This window comes from Rissa tridactyla, chromosome Z, assembly GCF_028500815.1.
Source record: "Rissa tridactyla isolate bRisTri1 chromosome Z, bRisTri1.patW.cur.20221130, whole genome shotgun sequence".
NCBI lineage: Eukaryota > Metazoa > Chordata > Aves > Charadriiformes > Laridae > Rissa > Rissa tridactyla.
Window position 1 is genome coordinate 678,772 of NC_071497.1, and position 13,849 is coordinate 692,620.

Below are 13,849 nucleotides of genomic sequence, written 5' to 3' on the forward strand. Positions count from 1 at the left end.
CCACCCAACGAGCATGAGGAGACAGATGAAGTCTTCTGTAAGCAGCTGGCTGAAGTCTCGCCATCACCAGCCCTTGTTCTGGTTGGGGACCTCAACCTGCCGGGTATCTGCTGGAAATACAACACAGCAGAGAGCAGGCAGGCTCGGAGGTTCCTCGAGTGCATGGAAGAGAACTTCCTGACACAACTGGTAGGGGAGTCTCCCAGGGGAGGTGTCTCGCTAGACCTACTGCTCACAAAGAGAGAAGGACTAGTGGGAGATGTGGTGGTCGGAGGTCGTCTGGGGTTTAGTGATCATGAAATGGTCACGTTTTCAATTCGTAGCGATGTAAGGAGGGGGGTTAGCAAAACCTCCACCTTGGACTTCCGGAGGGCGGACTTTGACTTGTTCAGGACACTGGTTGAGAGAGTCCCTTGGGGGACTCAGGACTTTGTCCTGAAGGGCAAAGGGGTCCAGGAAGGCTGGACGCTCTTCAAGAAGGAAATCTTAAAGGCCCAGGAGCAGGCTGTCCCCAAGTGTCACAAGTCTAAAGGGGGGGGAAAATGGCCAGCCTGGATGAATAAGGAACTTCTGCTGGGACTTAGGAATAAAAGGAGGGTTTACCACCTTTGGAAGAAGGGACAGGCAACTCAGGAGGACCACGGAGATCTCATTAGGTTATACAGAGAGAAAATTAGGAAGGCAAAAGCCCAGCTGGAGCTCAACTTGGCCACTACCATTAAGGACAACAAAAAAAGCTTTTATAAATACATCAACAAAAAGAAAGCCAGGGAGAATCTCCATTCCTTACTGGATGCGGGGAGGGGGGGGGAGAAGTTGCAACCAAGGACGAGGAGAAGGCTGAGATCCTTAATGGCTTCTTTGCCTCCGTCTTCAACAGTCAGACCAGCTATCCCCAGGGTGCTCAGCCTCCTGAGCTGGGAGATAAGGATGGGGAGCAGAACAGCCCACCCATAATCCAGGAGGAAGCAGTCAGTGATCTGCTTCTGCACCTAGACGCACACAAGTCGATGGGGCTGGATGGGCTTCACCCAAGAGTACTCAGGGAGCTGGCGGGAGAGCTCACCAAGCCCCTCTCCATCAGTTATCAACAGTCTTGGTCAACAGGGGAGGTACCAGATGACTGGAGGGTGGCTAATGGGACACCCATCTACAAGAAGGGTCGGAAGGAGGATCCGGGGAACTACAGGCCTGTCGGCCTGACCTCAGTACCAGGGAAGATCATGGAGAGGATCATCTTGAGTGAGCTCTCACGGCAAGTGCAGGGCAGCCAAGGGGTCAGGGCCAGCCAGCATGGCTCTAGGAAAGGGAGGTCCTGCTGAACCAGCCTGATCTCTTCCTATGACCATGTGACCCACCTTCTGGACGCGGGGAAGGCTGTGGACGTTGTCTATCTGGACTTTGGTAAGGCCTTTGACACCGTTCCCCCACAGCATTCTCCTGGAGAAGCTGGCGAATCATGGCACAGACAAGCGTACTCTTCGCTGGGTTAAAAACTGGCTGGATGGCCGTGCCCAGAGAGTTGGGATTAATGGGGTGAAATCCTCTCAGCGGCCGCTCACCAGTGGTGTCCCTCAGGGCTCAGTTTTGGGGCTGGTTTTGTTTAATATCGTTATCAATGATCTGGATGAGGGGATTGAGTGCACCCTCAGTCAGTTTGCAGATGACACCAAACTAGCTGGGAGCGTTGATCTGCTGGAGGGTAGGAAGGCTCTACAGAGGGACCTGGACAGGCTGGATCCATGGGCCAAGGCCAACCGTATGAGGTTTAATAAGGCCACGTGCCGGGTCCTGCATTTCGGTCACAACAACCCCAAGCAACGCTACAGGCTTGGGGCAGAGTGGCTGGAAAGCTGCCCGGCAGAAAAGGACCTGGGGGTGCTGGTGGAGCCAGCTTAACACGAGCCAGCAGTGTGCCCAGGTGGCCAAGAAGGCCAACAGCATTCTGGCTTGTATCAGGAATAGCGTGGCCAGCAGGAGCAGGGAAGCGATGGTACCTCTGTACTTGGCACTGGTGAGGCCTCACCTCGAGTGCTGTGTTCAGTTCTGGGCCCTGCTGTACAAGAGGGACATTGAGGTGCTGGAGCGTGTCCAGAGGAGAGCGACCAGGCTGGTGAGGGGTCTGGAGACCAGGGCATCTGAGGAGAGGCTGAGGGAGCTGGGCATGTTTAGCTTGGAGAAGAGGAGGCTGAGGGGAGACCTCATTGCCCTCTACAACTCCCTGAAAGGAGGGTGCAGAGAGGTGGGTGTTGGCCTCTTCTCCCAGGTGAATAACGACAGGACCAGAGGAAATGGTCTGAGGTTGCGGCAGGGGAGGTTTAGATTAGAGATTAGGAAGAATTGCTTTACCGAAAGAGCGGTCAGGCACTGGAACAGCCTGCCCAGGGAGGGGGTTGAGTCACCATCCCTAGAGGTGTTTAAGAAACGACCAGATGTGGCACTTCAGGGCATGCTCTAGTGGCAGAGACTGTAGGGGTTTTTTCTGTGTATATGGTTGGACTCGATGATCTCAAAGGTCCTTTCCAACCATGAAGATTCTGTGATCCTATGATTCTATGCTAAGCAGCGTAAGCCAGTTGCTCTAAGGAGAGAAATTATTACTACTGTGTGCTCAGAAGGGACAGTTAGTCAAGAAAGCGAAGCTGAAATCTTGGAGGTGGGTGGTTTTCTGGTGGAGGGTTGTTTTTAACAGGAAGTTGGGAATGGCCTTCTCTGTTTACCTGCAGGAAACTCTTATTTCTGTGCTAAACTTTAAAAAGAAAAAATATTCAACTAATTACCACGTGTCTTTAAATACACTTGATTTCTTTGCTCTTGCAACTGTGCCCTTGCCGTGATTCCACGGTGTTTGTTTCCTCTGCAGCTCTGAGCTGTCTGTTTCCTCACGAACACGCTGAAGCAGACAGAAACTTTACAGAGATAAAAACTTGGGGGGGAAAAATGCATAACCTGGGACTCATCATGAACTTTTGACCGTGCCTTGCTTGCTCTTCTCTCAGCTAGAAATTAGACCTGCCCAAGCAGTTGAAACTTCCTTCATCAGAGCTCAGAAACGCTGCCGAGTTCTGCTGTTGAGGGCAAAAAGCTGTGTCACAATGCTACAGAAAATACCATTCCTCTCACTCACCTTATATAGAGGGTACCCCTTTATGTACCCAGCACCTTTTGCCTCTGGGCTCATTGAAGGAAACGGGGATTCTGAGCAGGCTGTGCATCGCACGTACATTTCCTGCTGTTATTTCAGGTATCGTTGACTGTTGCTCGCTTTAAAATGTTTTCAGAGCTGAAAAGGTAATTTAATAATAAATAAAATTTGTTGACGTGAGCCTAGATAAAGTACCTCATTAGTGTCATTTTGCACATTCCTTTCTTTTCCTGTTGTAAGCAGCAATTTGTGTTTCTGGTTTCTGCCTTTACTGCTTCATCTTCAGTTTCTCAACTGCGGGGAAATCAAGTTCTATTCCTCATCTACCACAGCCCCTTCTTGCTCTAACACACACACACACCCCCCTGGCTTTTTTTTTTTTTTTTAATTGAGGAACCATCTCTTAGCCCGTGTGTATCCAGATGCATTGCAACGTGCATCTGGATGCAATGCAAGACAGAGCTCAGAGGGTTGTGATTAGGGGCACAGAGTCTAGTTGGAGGTCAGTGACGAGTGGTGGTCCCCAGGGGTCACTTCAATACATTCATCAGTAACCTGGAGGAGGGGACAGAGGGCACCCTCAGCGGGTTTGCTGACGACACAAAGCTGGGGGGGGTGGCTGACACACCGGAAGGCCGTGCCGCCATCCAGAGAGACCTGGCCAGGCTGGAGAGTTGGGCAGAGCGTGGCCAGCAGGTGGAGGGAGGTCATCCTCCCCCTCTGCTCTGCCCTGGGGAGGCTGCACCTGGAGTGCTGGGTCCAGTTCTGGGCTCCCTGGTTCAAGAACAACGTGCTGGAGAGGGGACAGCAAAGGGCTACCAAGATGCTGAGGGGACTGGAACATCTCTCTGATGAGGAAAGGCTGAGGGATTTGGGTCTCTTCAGTCTGGAAAAAGGACGGCTGAGGGGGGACCTTATCAACACTTACAAATACTAAAAGGGGGGGTGTCAGGAGGATGGGGCCAGGCTCTTCTCAGTGGTGCCCGGGGACAGGACAAGAGGTAACGGGCACAGACTTGAGCATGGGAAGTTCCATCTCAACATGAGGAGGAACCTCCTTACTTTGAGGGTGGCAGAGCCCTGGCACAGGCTGCCCAGAGAGGTGGGGGAGTCTCTGCTCCGGAGACACTCCAAACCCGCCTGGAGACGCCATCCTGTGCCACCTGCTGTGGGTGACCCTGCTCTGGCAGGGGTTGGACTGGGTGATCTCCAGAGGCCCCTGCCGACCCCGGCCAGTCTGGGATTCTGGGATTCTGGGCCCCACCCCAGCAGGGGGGAGTGAGTGAGCGGCTGCGTGGTCCTGGTCGCTGGCCGGGGTGAAACCACGACATGCTGCTCTAGCCTTGCCAAGAACATGGAGACCTAAAACGCGTCAAGGCCTTACTTGTCTTTCATTCCTCTATTCAGAGAAAGCAATTCCACTGCAGCGCGGAAGCTTTAATTAACACCCTCCTATCTCAGGCTTGGCCAATCCATAGAGACATGACCCGCGAGCCCACATACACGTGGATGTCGCCACGTCCAGCACCTCTGGCCTTCCTGTGGGGCTGCCACCACTGGTGGGGCCACTCTCCACCCCTGCCGGCGCCCCGAGCGTGCCTGGGCCAGGAACTGCCGCTCTGCTCAGCATGTGGTGGAGAAGCAACGGGCTCCGCCATGGCCAATTCCATACCTGGACACCCCCGATGTGGCCCCTCCAGCTCTTGGCGGGGCTGGGGCTCCACACGGTGCAGGGGTGGCCCGGCAGAGTAGGTCCCCGTGGGTGTCTGGGGGGCAGCAGGGTAGTGCGGGACGGGGAAGAAGAGCCCAAACACCACATGAAATTCCACAGTCTTTTTATTAATGGCTGGGAGACGCAGGCAGGCTGGCTGTGCTCCTCCTCCTCCATGCCCTCCAGAGCCAGGAGCACGGCGCTTGCAGGCGGAACCTGGAGGGAGGCTCTCTCACGACTGCCTTCATAATCATCAGGGTTTGAGCCGCCAGGGAAGACACGAAAGCGCTGCCGTCGTTCACCGCGCCTTCAAGGGCTGGGGTGGAAAGGAAGAGAGCCGAAGTCAGAGCCCAGGTGCACAGAGACCTCTGGACCCCTCCGGCCAGGGCCCCCCTTGGCCCCCCGGCTCTTCCCACGGCCAGGAGGGAGCCAGAGGCGTTGGCATCAGCCAGAAGGTGCTGGACACCAGCGCCCCACGTGCCCCCAAAATGTCTCTGTGCTCTGCCCGCACAGGGAGCAGAGCCCTCCCCGGCCGGGGCAGGGACCGGAGCTCCCTACCAGGGGCTCTCCTGCTCCCCGCCAGCCCCGGCAGACACCCCACTGCCCTCGCTCACCGTCGCAGATGACCTGGAGCTCCTCCTGGCGCCCATCCCTCAGCTGCCGCCCGGCGAGCCCTAGGCACACACAGCCCGTCACAGACCCCGCTGGCCTGCCCGCCCCAGCAGCCCAACTGCCCCCCACCGACCCCACGGGCCTGGCCACGCGCCCGCCTGCCCTCGGGCCCGGCTGAGCCCAGGCCGGTGCCCTGAGGGTGAAGCCCAAGGCGGCGGCCAGGGACCCCGCAAGGCTGCCAGCAGCTGCCCCTGCGTGGGCAGGGGTGGGAGAGGGCGGCAGGGAGCCCCGTGGGCGCCCGGCCCCGCGTGGGGCAGTCGGGGCTCTGCAGGCGCCCGGTGCATTCGGCAGCAGCCGTGGCTGGGGCTCAGCTGCCACGGGGCAGGGAGGGACCCGCGGCGGGGTTGTGGCTCACCGATGAATCTGACGGCCGCCTCGCGCAAGGGCTGCTGTGGGCTCCGCAGGTACGGCAGGCTCTGCCGCAGGTAATCCCCCGCGCCGCGGCTGCTTTCCGCCAGCTGGAGAGAGCAGGAGGGGACAGGGTTGGCCCAGAGCCTCCCCCTGCGCCCGGGGCTGGCCTTCCCTGCCTTCCCCTGCTCGCGCGCCCAGGACGCCGCAGCGGGCAGGGGCCCAGCTCGGAGCTCCAACGCGTGGGGGGAGAGGGGCTTCTCCAGTCTGGCTGTGGGGCTTCGAGGCCGCCCTTACCAGGCACTCGCCGAGCCTCCATGGCTGCTCCGTCTCCAGCAGCTTCCTGAGCTGCCTGCGCTTCAGGAGCTTGGCCGCTCCGAGCAGGGCTTCCCGAGAGGCCTGCAGAGCAGCAGAGAGTGGGAGATGGCCCTGCCGCCCAGGGGACAGGACTGCCAGGGGGTCCCTGGGCAGGACAGGGGGGTGGCAAGGGTTGGGGGTCCAAGGCCTGGCCTCAGACACCTGCAGGCGCCCCTGGGAAGCCCAGGGGGGCTCCAGTGCTTCGGTCTTCGTGGCCGCGCACTGCTGCGCTGCTCCGCTGGACCGAGCAGGGCAGGGGTAGGACACGTCCCTGCCCACCTCCTCAGCTGCTGCCAGCTCTGCGGCTGCAGGCGGGGATGGGTCGGAGCCCTCCTCAGGGCCCCAGGTGCGGCACGTTCAAAGGGCTTAGAAATCCCCACCTGAGCCACGCTCTGGTCCCTGTCGTGCAGGTGGAAGAACAGGGGCATCATCAGGCTCCTCCCCACGTCCTTCCTCGTCTGCTTTTTGTGGCTGCTGACTGCCACCCCCATCGCATCTCTGCAGAGGAGGATGGAGTGCTCTCGCACGTCGCTGGACTCCTAGGAGGAGAGAAGGAAGAGGGGAGGACCTCAGTCCCGCTCCTCCAAGCCCACGGTGAGGAGACGAATGCTTGTGGCTCTCCCTCTGCAGTGAGGAGAAGAACTCTTGGGCCAGTGGGCACGCGCGCAGAGGGACGCGCCACCCCGGGCCAGGCACACGTGCGCCCCCGGGCATGCTATCCAAGCCTCCGCTCTCCCGCCGCCTTACGTTTTCAAAGAGGGGCAGGAGCGTCCTGAGCAGCTGCAGAGCGATGGGGCCAGCCGTCTGCCTGTCCAGCACGCGGACCATGTTGCCGAGGACAGTCAGAGCCCCTGTCGTGATGTCGCTGTCACCGTCCTGCAGTCGCTGTGTGACCTCTGGCAGCAGGCCTTGCAGTGTCGCTGCCTACGAGAAACACACCGTTTCACTCTAGGTGAACCTGCTCTGGCAGGGGGGTTGGCCTACGTGGTCTCCAGAGGTCCCTTCCAACCCCTATCATTCGGTGATTCTGTGGTTGTGTTGTGTGACGCAATCGAGGACCGCACCGGCCGACCCACGCTGCGTGTGGAGGGTGCGGGGCCAGTCGGGCAGAGGTCTCTGCGCGTGCGGAGCAGCCCAGGGCCTGGCCTGAAGCGCTCACGGGCCGCTGAACGGGGCAGCAGGGACAGCGGGCAGCGCTCCCGCCGCTCCCGATTCCTGGCAAAGCCCGAGCAAGCCGCTGCGCGCACCGCGCCTGCAGCCCAGCCCCAGGCGGACACCCGCACTGTGCCCGGCGGCCCCTGCCCACCTTCTTGGGTCTCCCGGACAGCGTGACGAGGCTGCTGACTGCCAGCCTGCGCAGCAGCACCTCCTCGCTGCTCAGGTGGGCCTGGAGGAGGGACAGGACCCGGGCATTGACGTGCTCAAAGTCGGTGTACTCCAGGAGCTGAAAGGCAATCGGCAGCAGAGTGAGAGCCCGGCACAGCCAGCAGAGCTCCCGGACGGCTCGGGGCAAGGCGCCAGGGCCGGACACAGCCCAGGCGGGAGGCAGCAGGGTCCGCAGAGGGCCCTGGCCGCCTCCCCTCTGCCCTCTGCCGCACGCAGGCAGCCTGCCTTCCCCCCGCCTGCCCTCAGAGAGGCAGCGCGTGCCAGCAGGCCCACCTCCACGAAGACCACCATGGCGCCGACGTCCTGCACGGCCCGTCTCTGGAGGAGGCCTTTGACCGCCTGCTCAGACAAGGTGGCGCAGCAGTCCGGTACTTGATGCCGCAGCACCCTGGCCCGGGGAAGAAGGCATTGGTGGCACCGAGCTGGGCAGGCCAACCTCTCTGGGACCGCGCTGAGAGGTGGGCGTCCCACTGCCCATGAGGACGGGGATCGTGCAGGCGGCCCTTCCCAACCAGGGGAGAAACGCCCGGGCAGGCAAGGGCGGCTGAGCAGGCTCTCACCTCGTCAGCATGGCGACACCGCTGTGGTAGGTCTCAGCACTCTCGAGCATGTCCCAGGCCCCCTGACTCCCGACGACTTCAACCAGGGAGGCACCGCCCAGGCACTGGAAGAGCGCTTGCATGGTGCTCACTGCGCTCCTGCGGGCAGAGCAAAGCGCGGTCACACGTGGAGCCCCGTCCCGGCTCTGGGCCCGGGGAGAGACCAGGGACAGGGTCGGGGCACCGGAGGAGTGCCGGAGCACCTGAGCACTGAAGGATGTGTCCCGCTCCCACTGACAATGCAGCAGCAGCCCTTCCGTGAGCTGTTCAGGCTGCAGGAGATCTGGAAGAGCACTGCCATGAAGAGCTCCTCAAAAAGTAGCCGCACGTGGCGTTGGCTGTCGGGCACCAGGAAGATCTCGCGCATGGCACTGGCCACCTGCAGAAACAGCCCGGGACGGCTCTCACTGCAGAGGTGTCCGGGCAGCAGGGCCGGGACAGGCGGCCTGCCGGCGCACCACGGGGCCGAGCGGCACGCGCTGCCCTGCCCGGCTGTGGCCCGAGGGCCCTGGGCCAGACGCCCTGGAGAGGGCCGGGTTTGGGGGCGGGTGGAGCGGGCCGGAGGGGCTGGAGAGGGGCGTGCAGCCCTGGGTGGGACGGGGCAAGCCTCGTCCAGACACTCACGGCCAGGAGTTCTTGGCAGCTGTAGTGTCCCCCGATGCTGTACTGCCTGCTGCATTGGTGACTGACCTCTATCAGCACCCTCAGCAGGTCGGCCACGAGGCTGGGCTCATGGGCCAGCGTGCTCCACATGGCCCTGGCAGTGCTGCAGAGCCAGAGCACACTGTCAGCGGAGCCACCTTGGCCACCACCCCTTCTCCCTGGGCAGGCCCCAGAGGTCCTGAGCTGCCCCCGAGGCTGATGGGCCACGTACTTGTCACAGGGCCAGGAAACCCTCAGCAGGCCAGTGACCACCTCATAACTGTCGATGTCGGCCAGCCGGAGAAGGGTGAACGTCAAGATCTCCTGGAGCAGCAGCCTGCTGACGCAGACCAGGTGCCTATAGATGATCTCCACAAGGTCGTCCACCTGCCGGAGACAGCGGGCTGGAGCACAGCCATGGCCCCCACTGCCACCAAGACCTGCTTCCCTCCCGCCACCCTTTGCTGGCCTCAAGGGACGCCTGTCAGGCACGGCAAGCCCTGGCCTCGGGGCGGAAGGAACGGCCCCCGCAGGGCACGCGCACAGGGCAACCCGGCTGCACACTGCCTACCCCGAGTAGATCCAAACACGAGCCTCTCAAGACCAGCTCCAGAAACCTGGCAACCAGCAGGGTGTCAGAGACCCTGGGGTCCGCCATGTTTTTCAAGATGGTGAGGACAAAGTCGCTCTTCTCAGATGGGAGGAAGCGTCTCCGAAGTAGCTGAGGGAGAGAGGGAGGGGAAAGGCGTCACACCGACTGCCCTGGCGGCAGGGACCGTGGGCTCTGCCAGCAACCAGAGCTCGCCGGTGGCCAGAATGGCCAGAGCTGCGGCACTGACGCTGGGCTAAAGCCTTGGACTGCTCCCTGCGGAGAGGTGGTGGCTCCCTGCAGCCTGATGGGCAGGAGGCCGTGCCATCCCTCGCCGCGGCTGATGCACGGGTTCATCCCAAGCCTCCCGCCAGCCCCACAGCCAAGACCCCCAGCAAGGAAGGAGCTTGTTACCACCTTGGCAACGTGCTCCGGGGCCCAGCGGGCGACATCAGTTGCCTGCTCCACGTGTAGCACCAGGTTCTGGCTCAGGTTTCCTGCCTGGTAGGCTGGGAAGGAGGCAAAACAGAGCATGAGTGGCCAGAACAAGGCAGAGCTGGGGACAGCAGGCGAGGGCCTGAAGGAGAGCTCTGTGCCTGGCTCTCCATTCTGTGGGGAGCCGGAGGTGTGCCGGGGTGGCAGGGGAGGAGGGGAAACCACCTCTTAGGCTGCAGAAGGGCAGGAGCGTGGGGTCTGGTGTTCTGCTCGGGAGGAGGAGAGAAGGCCGGGCGTGCCGCTGCCACAGGCTCTCCAGCCCAAGGGTTCTCGGGACAGGCCCCCAGCTGCTGCCCTGCTCCAGCCTCGCAGGAGTTCGCTGCCCCTTCCTCTAGCAGAGGGGGTGCGCCGAGGCAGTGTGGCGCCATGCCTGGGTCCTTGTGGCTGGGAGGCCCCAGCCCGCCCCGGCCTCTCTTACCATTTCGCAGCAGGAAGAACCTGTGGAAGGCACGCAGCGCCTGCGCAGCCCCATCGCTGATCTCCTGGTCCTCCTCAGCGCAGCACAGGGTGAGGAGCCCCATCAGCTGCCCCAGGAATGGCAGAGGCTTCCTATGGAAGAAGGACCTCCTTCTGTCTCCGCAGGGCAAGTCCTGTGGGAGAGAGGACGGAGCAGTAGCCAGAGCTTTGGAGGGCTCTGCCCTGTGCTGTGCCCCGTGGAGACCCAGCCTGCGGCAGCCGTCTCAGGGCGAGCAGCGTGCTGGGCAGAAGCCCAGGGGAGGCAGGGAGGCAGGGAGGGCTGCCAGGGCCGGGCCTGCAAAACGCTTCTGCGCCCTGGGACGGAGCTGGCTCCCGGAAAAAAGGCACGGGAGGGAGCAGCTCCCAGAGGGAAGGGCAAAGATGCTGGCGCAGGGCTGAGCATTGCCAAATACCCTGCCCTCAGGCCAGGCTTCCCTTGCGGGGAGCCCAGCGCTACCGGCTACGCTGGGGCAGCAGGACGCGGTGAGGGGTGCCGAGAGGTCGCCTGCACTGCAGGCCCCTTACCTCCCGCATGCAAGAGAGTGTCAGGAACTGGGTGAGGTTGACAATCCTCCGCACAGCCCTCTGGCGCCTAGCCACCTCCGGGGATGTCATGAGGGGCATCAGGACCTGGGAAGGCAAAAGCGGACGGTCATCCTTGGGAAACGAGCCAGAGCGGTGGCTCTGCCGCGCGCCTGCTGGGTTAACACCATGTGCTGCTGAGGCTTCCCCTGCACAGGGGGAAGCCTGGATCAGGGTCCGGCCACCTCACAGCCTCGGGGACCATTGCCAACAGCTGGTGACCTGCGGCAGTCAGGGAGGTAGCCGGATCCCACCCTCCCAACCACCTCTGCCCCTTCCCACACGCCCCTCCAGAGATGGCCACGTGTCCCCTCTGCGGGAGGACAGGAACCCCCAGGGGGGCCTGCCCCAGGCAGGTGCCAGCACCTCTGCCCCCGCAGCTTCAGGGCTGGACTCCCCTCGCACCAGGCCACGTCCCAGCAGCTCTCTGCCCTGCTGCCCTCTGGGGAGGAGAGCAGGCACGGGGCGGGCGGCAAGGGCAGTGGCTCAGCAGCGCCAGCTGCCAGAGCAGGGGAGCGGGGAAGGATGCTGGGACTCCTTCTACTGCTCCGGTTCCAGGCTGGGCCGTGCACACTCCAGAAGGCCACCTCTCTTTCGGGTAGGGCAAGGAAGGGACCCCGAGAGCCCCGCTCTTGGCAAATGCCTCACCTGCAAGATCATCTCCAATCTCAACAGGGTGGAACTCGGCGAAGCACCAGACATCACCACCTCCAGCACTCCGTTCAGAGTCTTCAGGATCTGCAAGAGGACAGAGCAGGTGGCACGCTTGCCCTGGCCCTTCTTCCTTGCAGGGAGCTGGCTTGAACGCCTTCCACCCGAGGCGGGCTTCAGCTGCCCGCTGCGCCCGGGAGAGGCCTCAGGCTCTCCCTGCTCTTCCTTCTTCCCCTGTTGTCTTCCTGCAGCCAGAGGCGGCTAGGAAAACGTGTGCGGGGACTGAGTGGCAGGATCTCCCCGTAGCTCAAACCCGGGCTTACCGCAGCATCCAGGGAAGCGCCTTGGCCGTCCCCGTTCTCTGCTGGGTCAAGACAGCAGATGTCACGGATGCAGGGGCAGAAGTTCTCGTGCACCAGGCCCTCAGTGTCTTCGCTGCAAGGAGAGAAGGTGCCGGTTGGATGCCGGGGTTTCCACGTCGGGAAGGTGGTCGCAGGCGTCGGGGCTGGCAGTCCCCAGGGTGGTACCCGTACGAGGTGGGGAAGGGATGCCTGGAGGCACGTCCTCCTTCCCCGGTGCCGCTGAGGCAGGGACAGAGGGCGGTCCTGGCCGGGGGAGCCCGAGCCCCTTTCCGCCTCCTGCCTCTCCCTTCTGGGGAAGAGCTAAGAGGTAGCGGGGAGCCCCCGGGCAGCCTCTGCCCTCCCATCTGGCGCACCCATGGGGGGCCAAGCGTGAGGGAGAGCAGAGGCCCAAAGGCAGTGGTGCCAGGGTCTTGCCGGGATGGGAGATGCCTGCTGCCAGCAGGCCCACGCCGTGGGGGGCCCTGGCCAGGTCAGGGTCTGGGGCAGGTACCTCATTGCGGCGATGGCAAGCATGGCTTCCTGCCACATCACGGCATCCGTGCTGTGAGGAGACTCCTTTTTCCAAAGGGCCTGGAGAGGGAGAGCACGGGCAGGATGGAGCAGCAGGGCTGCCAGCGGCCAGCACCAGTCTGCAGGGCGGGCACTGGCCCCCAGGGCAGCCCCTCGCGTGGCACTGGCCCCGTGGCAGGCAGGGCTGTGCCCAGGGAGGCCCGTCTCGCCCTCCCCTGTGCCCAAGGGCACGTGTGCTGTCTTTACCGCTGGGCTGGCGCTCAGCCAGCGCTCAGCCAGCGCTGCCCCCTCCCTCGGCCCCGCTGGGTGCCCTCACCTCCATTTTCTCCACCAGCTCATGCACTGATCTGAGGTTGGGCCGGTACCTGCCCTGCAGCCAGGCTGTGCAGAGCATGCGGATGGAGACCAGGAACCTCACCTTGGAGGCCTCTTCCTGACAGCCAGGGAGCAGAGAGACAGAGAGGGAGGATGAGGGCCAGAGCAGGGCCAGCAGGAGCGGGGCCTCGAGGGCTGCAGCGATGGCGCAGGGGGCAGGGGGGGGAGCAGCCCTGCACAGCCAGCAGTCCCCCTAGGGCCCGCGCGCAGGCAGCAGGCACGGCAGCACGCGGCCGGCAGCCGCGGGCAGAGCCTGCCTGGCAAAGGCTGCCGTTACCCTTTGGGTGCCGTCGAGGAAGGCCAAGACGTAGGTGTGGGCTTCCTTCTCCTCGCCCTTCAGCCAGCAGCTGGCGGCAGAAGCAGCTCCACCTGATGAGGAACAAGCGCGGGGAGAGCTGTAGCCGCGGCAGGAGGCAGAGGGAAGAGAGGGGCCCCCTCTCCAGCCCTGCGCCCGCTGCCCTGCTCCCAGCGAGCCCTGGCCCGGGGTGCTGCTGCCCCGTCTCCCCCGGGATGGTGCTGGCAGCAGGGCGGGAAAGGCCCCAGCCCGGCAGCACCGCTGCCTCCCGCCGGCCCAGCGGCCTCTCCCTGCCCTGCTCTCTGCCCCGAGGCTGGAGGTGGTCCCCTGGGGTCCTCTCGCTACTCACTCATGGCGGGGATGCCGGGGCTCTTCTCCTCCTCCGCTTGGAGCATGAGGAGGCTGGCGCAGCCCAAGTCCTCGCTCTGCACCCGGCGTTGCCTGGGGCTTTCTGGCCGCTGATGGTCCTCGGCGGCCACCCCGGCCCTTTGGTCCTCTGCCGCCTCAGGTGCAGGGCTGCTCCGAGGGCAACCGCTCGCCGTCCTGCGGGACAGAGGAGAGGGCTGAGGGTGGGGAGGGGGCTGCCCACGGCGAGCGGCCCCAGCGCGGTGCGGCCTGGCCCGAGCAGGGAGGTGGTGGGTGGCAGGGGCTGGGCAGGGCTGGGGGGAACTCCT